The following is a 25,356-nucleotide window of genomic DNA, read 5'->3' on the forward strand; positions in this document are numbered from 1 at the left end:
CTAGAGCAAACTAGTTAGTCCAATTATCTATGTTGGGCAATTCAACCACCAAAATCAATTAGGAAATAGGTGTAAGCCTAATTCCCTTTCAGGAGGCAACTGCGACAGGCTGGCATGCGGGCCAAGGTAGCAGGTTGCGGCGGCGACTAGCTGCGCGAGGGAGAAGCGCGCACGCGAGGGCGGAGCCTGCTGGCTGGGCGAGCACGCGCTTACGCGCTCGGCCGGGGAAGCGAAGCTGGGGTCATGCTGGGCCGGCTAAGGGTATTGGGATTTATTTTCTCCTTTTTCTATTTCTTTCTCTTTTCTCTATTTGAATCTTGTTTTAGGTTTTGAATTCGAATTCAACAACTCTCTGTGTGTTTAGATAGATGCACACTAAAGCAAATCATCATACAAAAATAGATGTATTCCGACATGATGCAATAATTATTACTCCTTCAGTATTTTATTTTTACTAGGCTAGACATAGATAATAAACAAAATAATTCTTCACCCTTTATGAAAAAGAAAAGAAAAGCAAGGGAAAGAGGAGGTAACACCTAAATTTGATGGATATTAGAAAAGAAATTTTATACCCCCAAATTCAGGGTGTTACAAATCTAACCCCCTTAACATGAATCTCGCCCCCGAGATTCAAGGAGAAGCTAGCAAGAAAACAATGTTGGTTCATATGCTGTTCACGGCTTTCTTGAGTTGACTTTGAATCTGCAAGCTTAACTTGTGGATTGGTTGCTCTGAACATCATATGCTCGCGATCAATTGATATAATTCTTGAGGATCCCTTGGACCTGTGGGTTAGGACCCACAAACGCTTTCACTGCGCCACTTCAATCTTGTTGGTTGATGTTGATCACATTGTCTTCATTGGGGTTAGCGGCTAACCCCCTTAACATGAGCGTTGATGGGCACTTGGTGAAGATGCTACCGACTCCGATCTTAACTGATTAAGAGAGGTTGTAGGATGCCAACCAGACAGGTGCAAGAGGAAAAGGTATAGATAGAAAAGGTGAGCATAGATAGATTAAAGAAAGAAAAGGGAGAACACCCAACTACCTACCTATATGGCACTCACTTAGTAAACTGATGTCGTTGCGGACCAAAGGCCACAGCACACCAACACTCATTTCAAAGAAGCAAACCAGTCATAACACAAAGACAAACATCACGAGCACACAGCAACAAATATCTCGTTGCTTTAAGTTAATGTTAACTAGATGGTGGTCTTTCCTTACAAAGAGGAAACTACTCTAAGGCCTTCGAAAGACAAGGGGAATAATAAGACATGCAGGATAGGGGCATGAGCATACTAAAGAATGGAGCTAAAGCAAGGATTGTAACCGACATGGAGAGAATGCAACCAAGGTCAGGATAGTTAAAACACCATTCTCAAATCAAGACGGAAAAGATGATATTTCAAAAGGTAGACATAAGATAAGCATCATGGAAAGATCTAGTGATTACAAAGGTACAGGAGGTAACAGGCAAAAGCACACCAAAAGATCGAGTTAAGACAAGACTTGCAACTCGACAGAGGAATAGGGAACAAACAAGAGCGGGGAGGGGTAAGACAACACTCTTGAACTGAAATGGGAGAGGAATCTTTAAAATGCAAGGGCGGGATAAGCATCAAGGCAAAGATCGAGGGACGCCAAGAGTGAGGGTGATAACGGGCAAACACACATCAAAGGATGTATTTGAGGAAAATCTTGCAAGGTGACAGAGAAGGGGGAGCTGTCAATGATGAGATAGATGAGGCATTATCCTCGTACATGGATGGAAAAGAGAAGGCTTCAAAGGATAGGTTCAAGATAAGAAGGAGGGCAAGGGCATAGATATCATGAGGGTTTTAATGGTAATAATGGACAAGGATGTAGGAGAGGAGGTAGATAGGCATAAGACAAAAGATATAAGTACCATAAAGGATGGAGTTAAGAAAGGACATGCAAATGGAAAAGGAGAGGGTACGTCCAAGGGCCAGATAGGTGAGCAGCCACTTCCCAATTGAAGTGGAAGAGAGGAGATTTTTAGGAGCCAGAATAAAGATGAGTATCAAGGCAAGGTCGATGGATGGCAAGGAGATGGTGATAGCAAATAAATTACATAGCAAATGATGGAATTAAGACAAAACTTGTAAGGCGGCAAGGAGTGAAAAGAAATGAAGGGAGAGATAGGTAACTCATAGCTCTCAAACTGGGTTGAAAGAAAGGGGAGGCTTTTAAAGGATAAGTTCAAGGTAAGAATTTAGGTAGAAGACATAAATATCGCAAGGGTCAAAGGCGATAATAGACAAGGGCATAAGGGAAAAGATGAAGGCACATGAGAGCCAATGGTATAATTGCAACAAAGAATGGACTTATGTCAAGGCTTACACGCGATAAAGAAGAGGATATTGCCAAGGGTAAGATAAGTAAAACACCGCTCTCAGATTGGGATAGGAGATTGGAGATTTTAGATAACAGACATAACGTAATCACTAAGGTATGGTCGAGAGATGGGAAAGGTAAAGGCAACACTAAACAGAAGCACAACAAAGGATGGAGTTGAAAACTCGCAAGCGACGAGGAAGAGGATATGACAAAGGGAAAATAGGTAAAATACAACTTTAAAATTGAGATAGAAGAGAGAAGGTTTTAGAGCATAGGTATAATATAAGCATCAAGGTTATATAGATGTGACAAGGGTAAGGATGAAAATCGTGAAAAGCATAACCAAGGATAGAGTTAAGGCAAGACTCACAAAGTGACGAAGTGGAGAAAACAATCAAGGGTAAGATAGGTAAGGTTCCAACATAAGGGTTGAAGTAAAAATTCATTACCGAAGGAAGTTACAAGGAATTAACAAGATCACCAAGGATGTGCAAAATAAAATGACCACTCATGGATCACTAAGAAGCAAGGGTGGTCAAGGGCATGTTAACTGAAATGCCTTAAACAGACATTGGGGTATGAAAATAAGCATACATAAAATTATGAGAGTATGCAAGAGTCCAAGGACATGGGCATACTAAGACCAAGGGAATAGAAATTGTTGAAAGGTAATGACTTAACAACAGAATAGGAAGGGATCACAAAATACATGAAGGTCATGAAAATATAAATTGGAATGTTTAAATAGGCAACAGAGTTTTCAGGGTTAAGTATTTGAATTAAGGGATAAGGGTATGGAAGAAACCAAAAGATGCAGCAAGTCAATACCAATGCAATAGATATGGTCAAATGGTAGAAATTTAATAATGGAAGACAAAAGAATCCCAAAAGACAAGAAGGTTATGGTCAGGGGGCATCTACAAAGATGTTGCAAGCACAAGAGTGAGATTAGATCTAATAGAATGAATACGTGAAGCATAGACAATATTAGAATAAAATACATTTGGCAAGGTGATATATAGAAGCATAACATAGAATTAGCCAATGTGGCTAATATTTTGAAGCAGCAACAAGGATGAGGTGAAGTAATAGTCAAAAACTCCTTAAAACAGCCAATGCTACTCTAGGATAGCAGTCCTACAGTCAGCAAGGCTTTGATACAACTTATGTCACACCCGGTTTTGGAAAGTAAACTGAATGCGAACCATGTACGTGCCAGGATAGAAAACTCACGTACACAACGATTACATAAATGACTCATCATAGCACAATGCTTCGAATTACAATAAAGAGTAAGTAATACTACAGACTAGAGTCATTTACATAATATAAATCAAAGTGCACATAATAGAAACGTAGCCAACGTAAATAAAACTCACCATAGGCAGCTCACTAGGGGAGGTCGCTAGCCTAATCCTCGAACTCGTTGATGTCCTGGAACTCCTGGAGATCCGCCTCGTCGCCTTCTTCTTCTTTACCTGAGCATAGGTTGCACCAAAGGCAACCTGGTGTTTTGTGAAAGCAAGGCTGAGTACACATCAACGTACTCAGTAAATGTCCTGTTTGGCTACAGTGGACTAGCTTTATGTGGGGTTAAGGTCAAGTAGTTGCTTTTAGTTGATCAAGTAATTATTACTAGTAGAGAGCCAGGTTTTAACATTAACCCAAGTTATTAACCCAAAAATACTCTTTCCAAATGGAAAGAATACCAGAAAACATTATCATAATCATAATCAAAACTATCAACCTCATTATCACCTGTAAACAAAATAGCCCTGATCAATGTGTCTCTAATCAATGGAGCTCCCTTGGCCGCTCATAACCACGAGCACGGCTAATATATCAGTTTCATAACACTTTGTAGAGGTTGCGCACTTTACCCACGAGCCGTGATTCCCTCTCTAGCCCGGGCTTGCAAGACCCTTATTCACTCCCAAGGTGAATGGCCAAGGATTCACTACGAAGCATTTACAAAGATTCCCTGAGGCTGTAGCCACCGTTAGGTTTCCTAAATGTACCGCACTCCTCCCCAAGGGGAATCCACCCTCGGCAGAGCGAGCCGCATACACCGAGCCCATTGACGGCACGACGGCGAAGCGAACTACACTTCAGTTCCTCTAAATAATTAGCTAAGGGCGTCCCATACCACCCTCATGGTTGCACTATTTTCCCGGGTGGTCATCCAAGGTCCTTACGGAGAGGCACTCGAGAAACCGCTCAAGTTCCCTAAAATGCCACAAGTATATAATCATATCTAGAATAAAATAATAGTATCATCATTGTATCTCATCATGTTCATTGATTAAAGTAAAACTCTAGCATAGAACTTATCATAATAATAAATTCCCAAAGGGTAAACAAGGACAGGAAAACAGAATACTAGTCAATCCTTAAGTTGATCATGGTATGCGGGTTGATGAATTATAAAGTAAATTGGACATAATAGGTCAGAGGACACTTGCCTTCACCAAACAGATGCTCAGGGTCTTCAATCTCGTAGAACACGAAGAACTGGATCATTTAGTCGCCGAAGCTTGACCGTCGATTCCTCGAAGCCCGAGAACAGATCACGTTCTATTTGCGACATGCGGCGAATACGAACAGACACAAGCAAACAAACATATTCATGCATAAGAACATTATGCCATACAAATGAAAACAATATAAAAACGCGTAATATAAAATAGAGATCGCTTCTACGGTCACGCGAGGAAAAGAAAAACGCGACAGTCGGAGCTACGGTCGAGAAGTTATCGCGTTTACGCTACACAAGTACTAGTTAAAACATTTGATTCGACGTTATCAAATATAAATTATATCTACTATTTAGTTTCAATTAATCTGCAACACTAGCAACTGTCAATTAAATAAGTAATTTAATTAACACGAGAGATACTAAGCGAGGCAAAATTACGACGCTCGAAACAGCACGACAGCGTGAATAACGACGCGCGGACATGTGCAGGATAGCATGCAGACGACGCATGAAACAGTGCGCGCGACAGCACACGAACGATGTGTGACAACGCACACGACAACATGCGACGGATAGCGATGAAGCACGCAGACAGCACGTGCCACGCGAGAATCATTAACGTATACCGCATTTATACTAAATATGCATTAAACTACAAGTATTTAAGTTAGTCTTAATATGTCAGCATTTATATTTGTAAAAGCACTAGTTAAAAACTATAACTAGGTTTAACTAGCACACTAAATTAATTAACATTGATTAAACAAATGCTTAATTAATTACTTAAAACATATGACATGGTGAATGAAATTTTTAACGCATAGATGATGTTATAAGGAAGCTAACGCAACACGAATGGATCGAAATAGATTTATAATGCAAAAGCTAATATATATTTAATAATTTATATCTAATGCGGCGTGGCCTGTTGCGATTAGCTGGAGCCACACCACATGAAGGGCCATGAATTTTGTGTCTATATAGGATCTTTGGAGGATAGTTTCTCTCTAATCGCATGCAGCCAGGGAAGAAAATACGACATGCAAGGTAGGGCCCATGTACTGTTTTTCCTTTTGTTACTGCATGCACATCACACGCATGGGAGAGAACATGCACTGGGCCCCACGCGACAGTTCTTTCTTCAAGTTTTTCCTGCAACCGCAGAACACGCACGACACCTCTCCTTCTCCACTTCGCATGCACACACGGTTACTGCATGAGCATTTTCTTCATCCAAAAAGAATCAGCCATGGCGCCGGAGGAGAAGGCAAACAACCGACGTGGCTAGGCGGGCGGCATGGCGGCTCGCTGATGGGAGTGGAAGCAGCATAGGGACGTGACTATGTGCCTAGGAGACAGGAGTTCGGTCGGCTGGGTCTGCTGCTCGCTGGCAGTAGGCAGGTCGAGGGCTCGACCACGTCACTGAGCACAAGGAAAGGAACTAGCTGCGGCACCAGGACGCAGGCAGGGGTTTCGCCGGCTGCCAGGCTGCAACGCGCGCATGGAGAGAGAAGGGGAGAGGAGATCCAAGGGAGAAGACGACTGCGACTTAATAGTTAACATGAAAGAAACATACCAGAGAGAACTCACCGGAGAACACCGGAGAAACATGCCAGAGACTCGTTGGCGGCATGGGGAGGCTCCAGTGCTGTGCGGTCGTCGACACGAGCGGGGCGGCGAAGGCGATGTGATGTGTGGGCTATTTCGGTCCTAGGGCATCGTGGGCACGCTCGATCTGGAGGGGGCAGTTTTTAAGAAGATGAATAGGAGACAACTCCGTCAAGCTGGCATGCGGGCCAAGGTAGCAGGTGGCGGCGGTGACTGGCTGCGCGAGGGAGAAGCGCGCACGCACAGGTGGGGCCTGCTGGCTGGGCAAGCACGCGCTTACGCGCTGGGTCGAGGAAGCAAAGCTGGGGTCATGCTGGGCCGGCTAGGGGTATTGGGGTTTATTTTCTCATTTTTCTATTTCTTTCTCTTTTCTCTATTTGAATATTGTTTTAGGTTTTGAATTCGAATTCAACCACTCTCTCCGAGTTTAGATAGATGCACACTAAAGCAAATCATCATACAAAAATAGATGTATTCCGACATGATGCAACAATTATTATTCCTTTAGTGTTTTATTTTTACTAGGCTACACATAGATAATAAACAAAATAATTCTTCACCCTTTAGGAAAAAGGAAAGAAAAGCAAGGGAAAGAGGAGGTAACACCTAAATTTGATGGATATTAGAAAAGAAATTTTATACCCCCAAATTCAGGGTGTTAAAGAATCTTGATAAGCTTTACCTTGATTCCCAAAGGCCAGCATATCCTTGCGAGTCTTTTTCCTTAGACGGGTAAGACTTGCGAAAGTACACTTCGTACTCAGGGTTTTCGAACCCATGTTGTTGTAGGTGATGAAACAGTCGAGTTCTATTGTTTCTGCTCAAAGGTGGTGCCAAAGCAGGAGGAAGAACACTAAACTTATTTGGGGGAGGGTGTTTTGCCTCCCAGTTATGTAATAATAAGTTCTGCACTCGAACACCCGGTTATGTAATAAGTACTCTTTCTATATTTTGGTATGAATGTAAATTATATTATTGTGATCCTTTCCACTCGTTCTCTTCTCCAATTTTGTGTAATGTCTACGTGATGGGTTAAGCGCTCTTGGGCGATATGATGAAGATAAAGGTAGCCGAACTTACCGAGTCACTACGCGCACCTGCATAGCTGTTTGAGGTCCTTGGGACAAAGACATCTGTAAGTGGGCCTAATACCTTGGAAGGTTCCGTCACATACTTAGAGAAATATTCTATCACTAAGCGGGACACTGCCGAGGCAGCCATGCAGGATGTTGCACGGCGTGCACTTTCTCAGTATTGTTCATTGTTCAGTGGGGTGGCTGACGGTCTCGATCTGAAGTACTACCCCCACCGTTCGACTGGTAGTATCAGAGGTGTGATTGTCTCACTCGTTGGTGAGGGCAATCCCAGATTGAGCAGCATGGTCAACCTGGTCGCTGTGCTCAACACTAAGCTGGACCATGCCCTTAATGAGTTGGGCAAGGCTCAGGTAGAGATTGCGGAACTGCCTGCTAAGCGCGCGGAGCGCCGCCGTCAGGAGGATGGTTCCCCGCCCCTATTGGGACTCAGAACCCTTACCGCTCGCCGCCCCAAACCCCTGACTGCAAGACCTAGATAAACTTGGAGCCTTAGATCGTTAGTGTCAGAGTTTGTAATAATGTTTAAGTCAAGTGTCTTAGTCTTAGTCAATTTAGTTAGTCAGAGTAGTTTGCTTGTCATATATTTCTATGTTTGTCGTGGTGAACTTATGATGGATTTGGCTCTTTGTAATGATTGTCACCAAAATGTGGGTGTCCCCTGCAATTTGGTGTATTTAATAATAAAGTTAGTCATTTCGTTGGGTAACCTTTTATTTCTACTTCCCTCTTGATCTGAGAGGTTGTATTTGGTTGTGTTGAGATTCAGTGAAGATGCTCGTTTGCTCAAGTGTTACGAAGACTTCTATGTACCTTTTCTTAAGGTTGAAGATTGCATGATCAGTTCTAATGTGTGTGTGTGCCCTCCGTAGATGTTTGACAATAGGCGCTGTTGGGGGGCCTTCGGCTTCCGAAGGTCCTCAAAAACGTAATTTGACTATGTTTTCCAAGAGAAATATGTGAACAGGTACCTTCGAAGTCAGATTGCGAGTATACAAGAGCATGGTTAAGACGAAGCTTGAATAGGACGGCGATCACGACGAAGGATGAGACGATCACGAAGCTATGTGCAAAAGAGCTTCGGCATAACGGCGGGAAGTGGAAACCGACTTAAAGATGAAAGGCCAAATTAGACCTCGAAGAATTACTATATAGTTATTGATAAATGTAAAGGGCATTAATGTAATTTTGCATGGGCTGCGACCCGTGCCTATAAATAGGTGAACAATATTCCCGTACTGTTAACGCTGACTTGGCATTCACTTTTGCGTCACGCTTGCATTCTCTTTCCTTGAAGCCGAAGGTACATTTGTAATTTACTATTGTCTACACAAGTATTATGAATAGAAATAAATTAATGATAATGATTACCGAAATTATGTTACTTTCTGTACTCTGTATGAATGTTCTACATCTTTTATCATGATCGTGAAGGTATGTCTTTCATGACCTTCGTCCTAGATTCATTATATCCGAAGGGAAATAATGATCTGAAGGACGAAGGGCTTTGATATTTAACATTTTATGTTGCCTTGTTCTTGATTCATAGCATTTGAGAACAAGTCCCCAACATTGGCGCCCACCTCCGGTGAACTCACTTCCATTTCCTGAGCTTTGAATACCTTCGGCAAGCATCACCTTCGTCATGCCACCGAAAAAAGCTTCAGCAACAGGGGCTGCCACTCTACAGCCGCTGGATCCCAATCAGGACGTCCTTTCCCTTAGGGAGGCCCGAAGCCAGAAGAGGAAGGCCGCTAGTCCAACGCCTCCGGAGGACGACTTGGATCAGGAGATCCAAAACCTGGAGATCCTTCAGTAGCAGGTGCAACGAAAGAAAGAGAAGATGGCTCGTCTAGCTGATCTTCAGAGACAGATAGATGAAGCTTCGGAAGAGGTTCGTCATCTTGTTCAAGATGATCAGAACCGAAGGCCTCCGCGCAGAGAGCTTCATCAAGAAGGCTTCCACAATGAGGACGACTGGTATGAAGATTTCAATCATGGAAATTTTGCTTTCGATGACGCTTCTCCTCTCTCAACAGAATTGCAGGCTACACCATGGCCCCAGTCTTACAAGCCACCCCAGCTCCCCATGTACGACGGTCATACAAACCCAAAGCAATTCTTGATGAGCTATGAAGCAACCATATCTTCGTATGATGGCAATACTGCAGTCATGGCAAAGTCTTTTGTCATGGCCGTCAAGAGTGTCGCTCAGACCTGGTACTCCTCTCTTCGGCCAGGGACAATCACTTCTTGGCAGAAGTTGAAGGATATGTTGATAACTAGCTTCCAAGGGTTTCAGACGAAGCCAGTTACTGCTCAAGCTCTATTCCAGTGTACCCAGGACCACGAAGAATACCTCCAGGCGTATGTCCGAAGGTTTCTGCGTCTGAGGGCACAAGCGCCAACAGTGCCCAATGAAATTGTCATTGAGGCCATGATTAAAGGACTTCGGCCAGGACCCTCAGCACAATACTTTGCCAGGAAGCCACCACAAACTTTGGAGAAGCTGCTCCAAAAAATGGACGAGTACATCCGAGCTGACAATGACTTCCGCCAGAGAAGGGAGGAGGCATTCAGGTTCTCTGAGATGACTAGGGGCTTCGGAGGAAGATTTCATCCGAGGCATGTCAGGTCAATTCATAACTCTACTCAAGGTGATGATAGAGGGAGCCAACAGCAAAGGCCACAATACTCTTCGCAAGCTTCGGGCCAACAGCAAAGCTCCGCTCGGCCGCCAGCGCCAAGGGGCAGAGGCGCCAGGGGCTTCGGGGGAAGATTTGGAGATCAACCAAGAAGAATTTACTGTCTATTCTGTGGTGAAGACAAGGGCCATACCACCAGGATGTGCCATGTCACCATCCAGAAGCAAAAGGAGATAGCAGAAGCTGCAGCACAACAGAGTCAACCGAAGCAGGTCATGCATACTGCTTCGTACCATTTGCCTTACATTCCAGAATATGTAGGCAATCACCCTGCAGCTTCTGTTGCTTCGGCAAGTCAACCCCAAGCATCTTGGCAACAGCCTCCACCACCACCACCAACGCAGCGAGGACAACAGCCAGAAGGGAGTCAGCACATTCACATTCAGAGGGACTTCAGAGAGGAGTCCGAAGCTCGCACAGTCAATAGCACCGTGCCAGAGTCGAAGCACATATATTGACAAATATCCTACCTCGACAGTAGTTTTTTCGCATTTTTACATTCAGTATTACTTTCTTGTTAACAAGGAACAGTTATGGGAAGTTGTCGTTTATCGTTTTTCAATTTCGTGTAACAATTTCGTCTTTTATCATAATAAAAATATGTCTTCTCCATAGGATTGAGTTCCCGAAGCATACAAATTTATGGTGGTATGAAGGACCTTTGTACTATCGAAAATTTGTTCTAAGAGGCACACTGCAATTTATTCGAAGCAGTAAAAAGTCGTTCCTAAGGGAGCGCAGTGTAAGTTTTCTGAGCTTACAGCGAAAAGTCGGCGTTGATTCCGCCGAAAGTAAAAGGCGAAGAAGCTCCTAAGGGAGGCTTACAGCGAAAAATAAACGCTGATTCCGCTGAAAGTAAAAGGCGAAGAAGCTCCTAAGGGAGGCTTACAGCGAAAAATAAACGCTGATTCCGCTGAAAGTAAAAGGCGAAGAAGCTCCTAAGGGAGGCTTACAGCGAAAAGTCAGCACTGATATAAAAAGTGTGTGTGCTCTATTGCAGGAATATGTATCTGCGGCACAAATATCATTTTGCATAACATAACATCATCACATCATTCTGCATAACATAAGCATCATACAACATATTGCATGTGGAACAAGAAGGGGATACAGTATTGATCTTCGAGAATGTTTTGGAAAAGAGGAAATCGTGCTAAGGCACAAGATAAATCGAGAAGAAGTGTAGCTTCATTAGAGAGGCAACATAAAACTTTTCTATAGCTTCGGAGAATATTTCATGAACCTTGGATTTTCTTCATCAGAGAAGTATGCAAATTCTTGTGATATAAGATTTTCTTCACGAAGCATGAAAAGAAGGGAAGGTGTTTTTTCGCCGAAGGCTCAAAAAATGGTATGTACGCAAAATTTCATGCATCGTAAAGAATTAAACTATAAATAGATTACATATTACATTCAAAGTTACAATGTATTACACATGTTACGTTCCAAATGTTTCTACAATAGCATTTAATCCTCCTTAAGAACTATTTCTGCAGCTTCGTTCAGTAGCTGGTCGACAACCTTGTCCATAATGGCTTCGGCCATTTTTCTAATCTCATCATCCCCCTTCGGGTGGGGGCCCGGAGATGCCTCAGCAGGTTCTGAGGGAAGAGAAGATACGGCTATATTACTATTACAAACCGCGAACAAAGTCTAGAATCAAAAATTACAATATAATAAAGATCACTAATTAATACCTATTTGCCCTTCGGGCTCTGTACTTTTCTCGTCAGCCTCCGCTATTTTTCTAGCATCGTGGATGCCTTTTTCGCTCTTTTGAATAATTTCTTGCACCATTTCTCGGCCGCCGTTGTCCCAGATATCGGTGAAAAATTTTCCGCCGATCATGCTTGCTTCGGCTGAGGGGTCTTTAATGTCTTCGGAGGACAAAGTAGCTTCAGACTGCGCTAAGGATTTTACATGCTCGCAACCTTTCCTCTCCAAAACAGTAGCAATTCCTCTAGCACCCGACAAAGCACATATATCCCCGCGGCTATTCAGGATTTCCTCGAAGGCCTCAGCTTCGTGATTGATCCATTCAATTGGACCTTCAGGATTGCCCCTTGAGAAATTCTCTTCACTAGAGAATGCGCCAACGCTGGCGAAGCTGGATTTTATCTTCTTAACACACTCTATGGATTTAACATAACATTTTCTCTGGGATGCACGAAGCTCTTTAACATTTATTTCTAAATGATCGGCCCATTGATCACTAAGCTCTCGTTTTGTCTCTTCAAGTATACATTCTTCTTTAGCTCTAGCTAGCTGTTTCTGAAGATCTTTAATTTCACGCTTTTGGGCTTCAGCCTGGGCTTTTGAGGCAGCTTCGTCTTCTTTTATCTTGTCCACCAATGTAAGCAGAATCTTATCTTTTTCTAGAGCTTCATTCCTCAGCTTAATAACCTCTGATCGTAGATTGTTGAAAGCAATGTCATAGCTCTCGTCTTCGGCATTCTTTTGTGCTCTCAGCGCGTTGCTCAATATTAAACCCTATATATATATAAGAATTAGTATAAGAATAAAAGAATGATTCAAAAGTTGTAAATTTCTAAATATACAATTCTCGCACCTTCAGGTTATTGTATGCAAGGCTATCCGCAAGATCCTCCTTCGTCATAGCGCATAATCCAGCTTCAAGCTTCGGAAACCCCATACTCCTAGCCATCTCCCGGCAGACAGATAATTCTTTGTTGTCAGGGAGGCAGTATAGGAAGTCATCTTCGTCTGTTCCATTGAACACTAGTGCCCCCTTCGGATATTTCAATTCTTTGGCATAGTGATTAGCTTCAAAAACTTCTTCGGATAATTTTTTCCCCAAAGAGTGTCGCACAATATAATCGTATATTTTGGAAGGTGCTTCGGGGGCAGCAGTATCAATTTCTTCAACCAAAACTGGCTCTGACATTTTCATTTTTTCGGTTGCCTTTGCAATTTTCGTTTCTTCTGTTTCCAAAGGTTTTACCTTGGTTGGCTCTGAAGGCCCGGATTCAGTCCCAGTCTGTTGCTTCGAAGCTTCGGCAACAGATGCTTCAGCAGACGCTTCAGAAGTTTCAGCAGTCTTCTTTAGAGTTATGCTTGAAGATTTAATTGTCTCCAAAACATCTAACACATTAACCATTCTTTTTCTTTTCGGGGTCACTGTTGGCCCCTTTTTAATTTTTGCTACTTCAAATTCTCCTGAAGGACTTAAAATTTCTGCTATTTTTACTCCCTCAGCTGATGTTTTTGCTTCTTCAATCTTTGGTTCTTCCATCTTTTCTGTTACTGGCACTTCGGCCAACTCTTTGATTTCTGGCAGCAGGGTTGGTTCTTTAGCTTCGGTGGCCGAAGAGGTTTCACCGGCGAACTCAGGCACCGTGGCTGGTTCAATATAGCGTGGCCGGTGTGTGAGAACCTTTACCCTTCGTCTCTTCGGCGCTGGCTCGCTAGGAGCGACTGAAGCAGTTTCTTTTGCAGAAGTTGTGCCTTTTCTTTTTTGACCCCGCGCTGGATAGCGGTAGTGGGGGTAGACAAACCCAATTGCGTCAAATACTCGGTTGAGTCTTTTCTTCTTTCGGCCTCCGAAGGCCACTGATAGTGCAGTGTCTTCGGCTTTTGAGTATACCCCAAGCAATTCATCACTTACAGTCTCAATGCTCTTTAACCAATCATCATCTGGCTCAACGAATTTGTCTCCGTACTTGAATGTGTACTTTAGCCTGACTAGTCCACCTTTGTCAGTTTCTCTAACAGTTTCTTTCGGCATTTCCCAGTTATCTGCAAGTGGCCATACTCTAAAGGCAATATGTTCTTGTATTAAATCCCTTGTCCCTATAAAACAGCAGACTACGCCGAAATCCCTTTGGCACTCTTCGGCTACTTCATCCATTTCTACCTTCGGTTTCCGCAGTCCGAAGCGCTGCCAGATAGGACACATGATGATATCTTTAATGTCTTCTCGAACATTCAAATCATTTTTTACATAGAACCATTCTTTCATCCATTCCCCGGGCCATCTCTTCCGAAAGGTTGGCACGGGACAGCTTGATCCAGAGCGGGCACCGAAGCTGTAACAACCAAAGTTGTTATGATATTGCTCTTTACCCCAGGGCTTCGTCTCATATAATAACTCATGTATATTGCAAAAGCTTTTCGCACTTGGCTCTAGGCCCTGGCTCTTCATGGCCTAGACGAAGACTCCCATTCTTATTATCACTCCGGCAGCAACTTTCTTTTCCTGAGACATCTCTTCAGAAATCCTGCCTCTCGGCTCCGAAGCTTAAAACTAGGGAGGCAGTCAAATATTTGTGAGCAGAAAGCTATTTGAGCAGGTAAAACAGATGGCAAGAGAGCGTGCCAAATAACTTGTGGTGAGCCCTTATTTATACACCGAGTATGTCGAAAACTGGAGGGTCCCACTTGTCAATGACTGTTGCTATTCTAGCAAAAGGAAGGTGTTTTTTCGGACCTTCGGCCCATAGCCTTCGTCCATATCGCAATATAAATTTATCTTTACAGCAAATTAATATTGCGAGGGGCTACTGTTAGGGGCCTTCGGCTTTCGAAGGTCCTCAAAAACGTAATTTGACTATGTTTTCCAAGAGAAATATGTGAACAGGTACCTTCGAAGTCAGATTGCGAGTATACAAGAGCATGGTTAAGACGAAGCTTCAATAGGACGGCGATCACGACGAAGGATGAGACGATCACGAAGCTATGTGCAAAAGAGCTTCGGCATAACGGCGCGAAGGGGAAACCGACTTAAAGATGAAAGGCCAAATTAGACCTCGAAGAATTACTATAGAGTTATTGATAAATGTAAAGGGCATTAATGTAATTTTGCTTGGGCTACGACCCGTGCCTATAAATAGGTGAACAGTATTCCCGTACTGTTCACGCTGACTTGGCATTCACTTTTGCGTCACGCTTGCATTCTCTTTCCTTGAAGCCGAAGGTACATTTGTAATTTACTATTGTATACACAAGTAATATGAATAGAAATAAATTAATGATAATGATTACAGAAATTATGTTACTTTCTGTACTTTGTATGAATGTTCTACATCTTTTATCATGATCGTGAAGGTATGTCTTTCATGACCTTCGTCCTAGATTCATTATATCCGAAGGGAAATAATGATCCGAAGGACGAAGGACTTTGATATTTAACATTTTATGTTGCCTTGTTCTTGATTCATAGCATTTGAGAACAAGTCCCCAACAGGCGCCGAGGCGGAAAACGTGCCTAGTAGGAGTAGCAATCCCCACAGGATGAGGCACCCAGCAATAGTTTCCTCCACCACCACCCCCAATGACAATAGAGCAGATGTTTCTCATTAAGACTCAAGCAGTTCAAACAATTGGGCAGACCATGGCAGCCTTGCAGCAGGTGCAGCAACAACTTTAGCCTCAACCGCAAGTGTAGATGCCGCAGATGCCAAGAGAGAAGCGTGTGGAGTTCATGAGAGGTCATTCCCATATGTTTGCCCACCCAGCAGACCCCATGGATGCCGAAGACTAGCTGCGCACAGTGGAGCGAGAGCTGCACACCACCTAATGCAATGACAGAGAGAAGGTTCTATGTGGTCCCTGTCTGCTAAGGGCAGCAACATAGTCCTAGTGGGAGTCCTACCTCGCCACCCTTGCTGACCCTGAAGTGTGGCGGAACCACCCAAATTATTCCATCTTAAGCGCCCGAGTCACGCCTTGAAGGCAACGACACACTTAAATCAGAATAACCTATCAATTCCTCAGATCTAGTCCGATAAAGCCACTTACCAAGGATCGAGTACCATTAGCTCATGCGATGGTGAGACTCAAAGAAAACGCAATAAACATGAAACCACAATTTAAAGTACTTGAGTTATTACATAAATTGGAGTTTTGATAAAAGATAACATTGTTCTTAACATTGCAGCGGATGATAATTAACGTTGATAAAGAGGAATAGGGCAAGGCCTGGCCCACTACTCCTCCTGATCCTCTCCTGCCAAGGTGGCATCCCACTCGACCGTCCAACCCGGTGGCAGGGTGGCTGGCCAAGTCACACCATCAACCATATCTTATAGTGAACCTGTAAAAAATGACTTCACAAGCAAGGCTGAGTATACTAATACTCAGCTAGACTTATCTGGTGTGAGGAGTCTACTCTACCTCTAGACCATGAAGATGTTTGGCTGAGGGGTTTGGTTATACTTCTCAATCTTCTGGTTAAGCATTCCCTTGATAATTTGCACTCCCTTATCACTGAGCTGGGCCATAACAATTTGGTCTAACAAGGTTGGTTCGACAGAGATGTAATCCAAAGTGCCAGAAGGAACCACTTTGATCTTCATTTTACTCAACTCATCACACAAGGCATTGACCCGAGAATCTATGGTCAGGCAATTGCATTATGACTTTCGACTTAGGGCATCAGCTACTATGTTGGCCTTTCCAAGGTGGTAGTGCACCTCTAAGTCATAATCCTTGATCAATTCCAGACATCTTCTTTGTCTCATGTTGAGGTCAGCTTGGGTGAATATATACTTGAGGCTCTTGTGATCGGTATAGATGTTGCAACGCGCTCCCATCAAGTAATGCCTCCAGATTTTTAAGGCGTGGACTACGGCTGCCAATTCTAAATCATGTGTAGGATAATTCTACTCATGTGGCCATAGTGCTCGAGATGCATAGGCGATGACACGGTTGTCTTGCATTAGAAAACAACCTAATATGGTGCCTAAAGCATCACAATATACTTCAAATGGCTTGGTATATTATCTAGTTGCGCTAAGACTGGTGCGGTAGTCAAGTGTTGCCTGAGGGTATGGAAAGCCTCTTCACACTTCTGACCCCACTCAAACTTTACTCCCTTCTTTAATAGCTTAGTCATGGGTTTCACGATTCTTGAGTCCCCTAAAGTATCACAAGATCATCATCAGGATAATATCATTGTATCACAAAAATTCACATCATGTTTGTTGATTAAGTTAGAGCAATAGCATAAACCTAACCATAGTAACCCAAAAAGGTAACAAGGATAAACTAAATACAGACTAGTCAATCCTTAGGTTTCAATTAAAGTAATGCGGGACGGTGAATTATAAAGTAAGTAGGACATAATAGGTTAGAGGACACTTGCCTTCACCAGGTTGTTGCTCAGGAAGATCTTCGGCAACACACTCAGGAACCACGGGCTGCTCGTTGTCTAAAGAAAGCGATCATGCATCCAATGCATTTAGATAAAGACAAATAACAATACACCAGACATATACATCCAAGTGAACACAAGTTTGACAAAGCAGTATAAACACCAAAGGTAAATCTAAGTGGTAGGGTGAATTGGTACAGTTAGAGATTTGTGATTCCATAAATATTATCTATCTCCATGGATTACATAATTTAGTTCCACTAATTTTAGTGAGACACAAAGTCATACCAGGGATAAATTCATAAATGACATATTATTAATCTCACAAAGTTAAACACCTAAGCACCATTAGGGTTTTCCTTTTTTATTCTCTTATTTAATAAACAAACTATTGCATCTACTAACCTATGGTCTAGGAATAAAATTAAAGCATACAGGCAGTGAATGGTCATAATTTATTTGCGCAGAGAATAATCCTATGAAAATTTTGCAATTTGAATCACTCAATTTGGAGTTCATATGTAAAAGATATGAAATAAACAAGTTTCAAAGTTTAAAATACAAAATTAGGCCTAAATCTGTGATTAATTAAAAAGTCAGGGTCTGTCTGCAGGATTATAGGGGCCTGCGAGCGAAAACAAGGGACGGCGGGTTGATTTCTAAAAAGTTGGGGTCTCTTTAACATTTTTACCACGTGAAGGGGTATCGGGCGCTCTCAGCCATCGGATCTCAAATCGATGGTCGAGAATAGATCCCGTGGGCGAGCGCGCTGTCACGGAACCTCCCAAGGTATTAGGCCCACCTACCGATGTCCTTGTCCTAAGGACCTCGGACAACCATGTAGATGCACATATTGACTCGACAAGTTCGGTCATCTGTATCATCATCATGTCGCCCAAGAGCGTTTCACCCATCACGCAGACGTTACACATGTAGTCGGAGCAAAGAATAAGCGGAAGCGGATTACAATAACTTAATTTACATTTATAAAATATAGGGAGAGTATTTATTACAATACCGGGTGTCTGAGTGCATAACATTTTATTACATATCAGGGAGGTAAAACATCCTCCCACCAACAAGTTCACTTATTTGCCTCCTCCTTTGGCACCACCTTCAAGCAGAAACAACAAAACTCAGTTGTTTCATCACCTACAACAACATGGGTTCGAAAACCCTGAGTATGGAGTGTACTTTCGCAAGTCTTACCCGACAAAGGAAAAGACTCAAGGATATGCTGACTTATGGGATTCAAGGCAAAGCTTATCAAGAATCAATGACTCTGTTTGCAGAAATGCTTACTAACAGTGGATCCTTAAAATCCAATTTTATTATCATGTTAAGTCATTACATGTATCTAGAGTTCTTTCTATCCTAGTTCAGGCACTTAGCCTATACTAGCCATTTTTTATCACCCCTTCAGTTCACTGGATTGCTACGTGTAAGTCAATGACCAAGTCTTCATGTCCGAGAAGTAACAGCGATTCGAATCGATTAATACTCAGCTGAGGATCTCCAACCACACGACATATGTAGCACTTAACCCTAGCATATGTCAACTCTCCACTGGGTTTCTCAAGCCAGAACAGGTTCACGCCAACCGAGAGCACAGATACACCACCGTCCAGCCTCTTGCCACGGAGGATACACGCTACTCTTGCCATCTCTCCACTCCCATTATGTGGTGGCCATTCTGGTATTGGTCCGACTGAGGCAAAGCTTACCCATGATGAGGCATGTGGCCAGTTAAAGGGTCCTCGGTCAGTAGTCTCACATCGACACGGTCCTTAAGCGACTCAGACGGAGACACTACACTGAGACTCTCTTCTCGTGCAAGTCACTCGTCCGGTCTCGTCTTTATCATTTACAACCCAAAGTTTGGTACCTGACAGAGGTACATCTTTTCTGATGTTGAACCCATCATGGCCATGATGGATTCACCATCAAGTCTTTTCTTTGAAAACATCCCATCCCATATGAAGCATCATCTTTGTTTAAAACAAAACATTTTGTTTTCTAAGGAAAGACTAAGCATTAGAAAACTCTTAAATAAAACAGGTATCAAGGAATGGTAAACAGTTCCAAGGAAGGAAATGCAGCAATTGTTTAGCACTCAACTCCTATCACCTAATGCATCATCTCAAGTGACAAAGAGTTTAAAACAACAAGGAAAGGTGTAAATGAACCGGGCTTGCCTTGTGTTGTAGGAGGCTCAGGGCCTGTCCCACAGATGTCAAAATAGAAGTTGTTCTCGACAGGTGGAATTTCAGCTTGCGGGGCAACTTCTTCTTCGTTTTCTATACATAACAATACATATACATGAATGCTTATGTGATGCTAAGAATATGCAGTTATAATAGAAACACACTAAGTTGTATCTTGAATACAACTTTCCTTCACGGTACTTAAAAGTTACTAGGGTTTCCTAAGTTAGTACTCTATTAGGGTCAGGCACTTATATCCTAGGAAGCTAGTGTGTTAGGTTTGGGACCAAACAATGTCCAAAGCATGTCAAACTTTACCCAAGGGTTTTAATCATCAAACTAAGCTTACCCAAAAAGTTTTATTATTTTTAGAGCTACCAAATTAATTCTAAAAGGCTAGGTTTTGGCATCTTTAAATGCTAAATAATTCCAGGTTTGAACTAAAAATCTTTAAACTATTTTTATTAAATACTAGATGAATTTAGGAGTCTAGCAAAATTGGTCCTATAATTTTACCATTTTTCTAGAATTTCCTATAAATTTCCAAGACTGGTAGAAAAAGGAAAAGGGAAAAAGATGAATAGTACTAGGCTGAATTCAGCCCAAACCGGCCCACTTCCAGGTAAAACGCGAACGCGCGCGCCCGCGCTGGCAATCTTGCGCAGAGACCCCCGGCGATTTGAATAACCGGTAAAGAACCCTTGAGCACTATTCAATCGTTTCACTGGCATGTGCACTTAGACCCCTCGGTTTCTATTTCTTCGCAAGACCAAGTCCCCAACGGTGAACGGCGGTGTGCGTTCTCCGGCAAACTCGTACCGGCCGAAATACACAACAATCTGTGTCCTAATATGGTCTACGCCTAATTCAGACCTTGGCGATCCACTGGGAGTCACTAATTTAACCTGAACACCGCACTAGAGCTTGGTCCACACACACCTGCAGAGGTTGAGACATTCCTGATGTGTTCCCGACGACACAGTGCAGTAGCATGCAAATTGGGGGCATGGTAAGCTTTAGCAACATACCAGGACTCAAGAATGGATTTGGGGGAAATCCCAAATTAGGGTGCTATGGTGGATGATCGGGGGCGAGGATTGGTGCTCTAGCATCGTAACAACCTAGCAGAGCTGGCTGCGCACTCAATTTATAGCACCTGACCACAGTTGTCCCAAATTTGAAGGAGATTTGGATCACGGTGGTGACAGGATGTTGCACCGGTGAGCTCATCGTGGCGTTCAATGGCACTATGACTCAAGGGCAGTAACTCTTAGCTTGCCATGGCTTCGGGTATGTGGTGAAAGGACTACGGCGTGGCGCAATCATAGTGAATGGCGACCTCCACGGTGTTGACCATACGGCCACGTCGCTGCGCAAGTGGGTGAGGCGACTGGGCAATAACAGTGCCCCGACTTCATCCCTTGCACGAGATCTTTCACCGCCAGCCATTATCCTCACACCAGGGCGCACGAATCGCGACGCCGGTGAGGATCACGGCGCGAAGTTCACCGGCGGCACGTTCATTGCATCTGAAGATCTTTTCGTTCACTGTACCATGGCTATCTTCTTCAGTCTGTCTGACCGAGCAACTTGCAAGGCTTTGTTCTCAAATTTTTGTGTGGCAACTCACTAATACATCTGTAGCAAAGTTGATCTCCTACAAACAAGCTTTGATTTTGTTATAGCAACCATAATCAAACACTCATTGGATCCTACTCGAAATTGCTTCCAAAGTTTGTCCCAGTTCACTGTCAGTCAAAATTTAGATTCAGAGGTGACTGACAGCCTGACTTTAAGTCCATTTATCTCCAATTTCTGTGAAGCACCAATGTTTAGTAACTTAATCAAACTTGTACCCCTAACATAACTCTACAAGTTTGATGTATTGACCTAGGGCAATACCTTTATGGATTAAGAAATACAAGGCTCCAAACTTGGCGTGATTACACTGATTTTTCAGAGTTAACCATTTGGGGTGCTATTGGGCCTTTTTGCAATTAACTCCAATTTGTTCCACATTACATGAAAATCCTCCGATGTAAAAGTTGTTTGATTTTTGATGTTCTACCACTTTGATATAAACACTTTAGTCCAAAAGTGTATAGGAATTGAAATCACTCCATAGGGCATAAATTAGGGTTTTCTAGGGTTTCTGTATGGTTTTGGGTACTCTAGGGTTTTTGTGCCACTCAAATTCATCAAACTTAATCTCTTATGAACATTTCCAATAACTTTTGAGGTACTACTCAATTTGGATTCACATTTACCCATATGCCCTAATCCCAGGGTTAAGTATCCTATTCTAGGGTTAAGAACACTTCAAATCACCACATCACAACTTGTGTTGAAGTTTTAGCCTAGTGAATGCATTCTAGGTGTAACAAACATAATGACATGTAAATGCATATGATGCCATAATCAAGTTTTAGTTCTAGTAACACCAGGGGTGTTAGACGCGGGGACGCGGACGCGGGCGCGCCCTGACCAGTGGGCCAGGGCGGTCAGCGACCAGGGGATAACGAGGCTGACAGGCTAGGCCCAGCGGCGGTAGCGGTCAGATCTTAGGCGAGCGGTCAGGATTAGATTAGGTCTAATTAGATCCGGGCTATCCGATCTCAGACGTACACCTGGGATCTAATGGCCAGCTCAGGCCAGGTCCCTCGGCCGCCAGCGGTGGTGTCGCTCGCATCCACGGCGAACGCCCACCGGAGACGAGGGAGCGAGCACGCTGGGACCCGCTGGGACCCGCTGGGAAGGGCTCAGGGAGGTTCAGGGGAGTGCGGCGAACATACCTAGGGGCACAGCACCGACACAAGGGCATTGGAGGGGGGCAGTTCACGGCTCGGCGGCGACGCAATCCTACTCCGGCGAGCAATCGCGCACCACCGATGGCAAACAAAGGGAAAATAGTGGCGAGGCTAGGTTGTTTACCTCAAGAGAAGACTCCAGGACCCTTGAACGGCAACAGGGACATGGCGAGGGCTTGGGTCGATGGCGGCGGTGCTCCGACTGCGCAGGGAAAGCTCCGGTGAGCACGGACAGAGATAACCACACGGGGAGAGGGCAAATTGAGGTGCATCGCGAGTTGCGGACGCCAAAGCAGAACTCACCTAGGCAATGGGCATGGCGAGGCCTCAATGATGGCAGCAGAACGGACGTGCGACCCCAGCGAACGCCGGCGGCGGTCTTTCGAGCACGAGGAAGAGGCAGCGCACGAGCGAGGGCGGGCTGGGAGATGTCTACGAGAGGGGGAAATGGCAAAGCGGACGAGAGGGGGTTTGAGTAGGGGTTGAGCGCGTGGGTAGTGGCCAAGATTTGCACGGACGTGGGCATGGCCATGGCGGGCGCGCGAACTGAAGGTTGGAGGAGGGATGGGGCTGATAGGCGGGGTCTGTAGTCCAGCGACATAGACGTGTGGTCGCGGCAACGGGCAGAGAATGACCCGTGGAGCAGAGAGCGTGCAGGAGTGTGGACGTGTGAGGAAAGGCGCAGACACATGGGGCCCAAAAGGCAGAGGGGAGGAGAGAGCGCGCGGGCGCAAGAACTGCCACTGACAGGTGGGGCCCACCACTCGGGCGATGCGGGCGCGCGCGCGACTCGGCTGGGCTGGGCTGGCTTGGGCTGAATTTAGTTTTCTCTTTTTCTCTGAATTTCTAATTGCTTTTCTTTTTATTTTATTTAGTGAATTCAATTCAAATTCAAACACCAATTTAAATTCAAATAATTCAAACATGTGCATCAAATCAAAGAATAATTTAGGCTCAGCATGATGCAACAATTCATGACTCACCTAGTTTTGGCAAAATAAATAATTAATCCCTAACCTAATTACTCCTAACTCTAAATAAAAAGAGGAGAGAAAGGAAGTCTAGAGAGAGACACAAGGGTAACACTTGAATTTGGTAGGCATTTAGAGAAGAAATTTTATACCCCCAAATTCAGGGTGCTGGAAACTTATCCCCTTAAAAAGAATCTCGCCGTCGAGATTCAGGGCTGGCTAGCAAAGAGTTCAATGTACTTGGCTCTCAGATCATCTTAACTTTCTCAGATTGCTTCTTCCTCCGAGTGATGGCCCCATTTGACTATGCACATCCGGATGGTGCTTCTTCGAGTGACTCTATCCGCTATCTCCAGAATCTAAGTGGGCTTCTCAATATAAGTCAAATTTTCTTGAACCTCGAGATCCTTGGTTGGCAGTTGCTCTTCTAGCTCTCGCAAGCATTTCTTCAGCTGAGAAACATGGAACACATCATGCATGACTGAAAGACTTTCTGGTAAGCTGAGTTGGTATGCCACTTCTCCACATCTTGCTTAGATCTGGTATAGTTCGATGTATCGAGGTGCTAACTTGCACTTGACTCCGAACATTTTGATCCCTCTGATGGGTGACACCTTCAAGTACACATAATCTCCTACTTCGAAACTCAATTCTCTCCTTCGGGTGTCAGCATAGCTTCACTGCCTGGACTGTGTTGTCTTCAGATTCTCTCGAACCATTATGATGTTCTCTTCGGCTTCAAGCAAAATATCTGGACCGAACACCTGCCTTTCACCGGGCTGGTCCCAATGCAACGGAGTTCTACAATTCCTCCCTTAAGTGCTTGGAATGGTGACATCTTCAGACTGGCCTGGTAGCTGTTGTTGTAAGAGAATTCTGCATACGGTAGCCTCTTGTCCCAACCTAACTTGTCTTGCAATGCACAAGCTCTCAACATGTCTTCAAGAATCTAGTTGGTTCTCTCTATCTGACCATTTGTCTGCGTGTGATAAGATGAACTAAACTTTACATGTGTGCCCAAAGCTTCATGTAGCTGCTGCCAAAAATGAGAAGTGAATTGGGTACCTCTCACTGATACTATCTTCTTTGGAACACCATGCAAGCACACAATTCGGGACATATATAGTTCTGCCAACACTGCACTGTTATAGGTGGTCTTAACTGGTATGAAACCGGCCACCTTTGTCAAGCGATCCACTACTACCCGGATGAAGTCATACCCAGCACGAGTGTGGGGCAGACCAACTATAAAGTCCATCCCCATCTCATCCCATTTCCACTGAGGAATCTGCAACGGCTGCAACAAACCTGCGGGTCTCTAATGCTCTGCCTTGATCCTCTGACAACTGTCGCATATAGCCACATACTCGGTTATCTCCCTTTTCATTCCATACCACCAAAATATTTTCTTCAGGTCTTGGTACATCTTTTTGCTGCCAGGGTGTATGGAATAGGTTGTCTCATGAGCTTCCTTGAGAATCAGTTCCTAGATCGCTTTGACGTCGGGAACGCACAGTCTATCCTTAAACCATACCACTCCTTCTGCGTCTTCGCGGAAGTCTTTGCCTTTCCCATCTATGATCAGTTGTCGAATCTCGTTAATCTTCTCGTCATCTTTCTGACCCTTCCTGATATCTTGCTCTAGAGTGGGTTCCAGCTCAACTATCACTCCTTGACTGTTGTTTAGAAATCTAAGACTCAACCTGTCGAATTCCTTGGCTAGCTCATACGGCATCAGGTGAGCAGCCATCATGTTGACTTGGCTCTTTCTGCTCAAAGCATCTACAACCACATTTGCTTTTCCTGGGTGGTAATGTATCTCTAGTTCATAGTCCTTAATTAGTTCTAGCCATCTTCGTGGCCTCATGTTTAGTTCTGACTAGGTGAATATGTCCTTGAGACTCTTGTGGTCCTTGTAGATATCACACTTCTGCCCATACAAATAGTGCCTCCATGTCTTCAGTGCATGAACCACTACTGCTAACTCCAAATCATGAGTGGGGTAATTCTTCTC

Source organism: Zea mays, chromosome 3 (assembly GCF_902167145.1).
Source record: "Zea mays cultivar B73 chromosome 3, Zm-B73-REFERENCE-NAM-5.0, whole genome shotgun sequence".
Classification (NCBI taxonomy): domain Eukaryota; kingdom Viridiplantae; phylum Streptophyta; class Magnoliopsida; order Poales; family Poaceae; genus Zea; species Zea mays.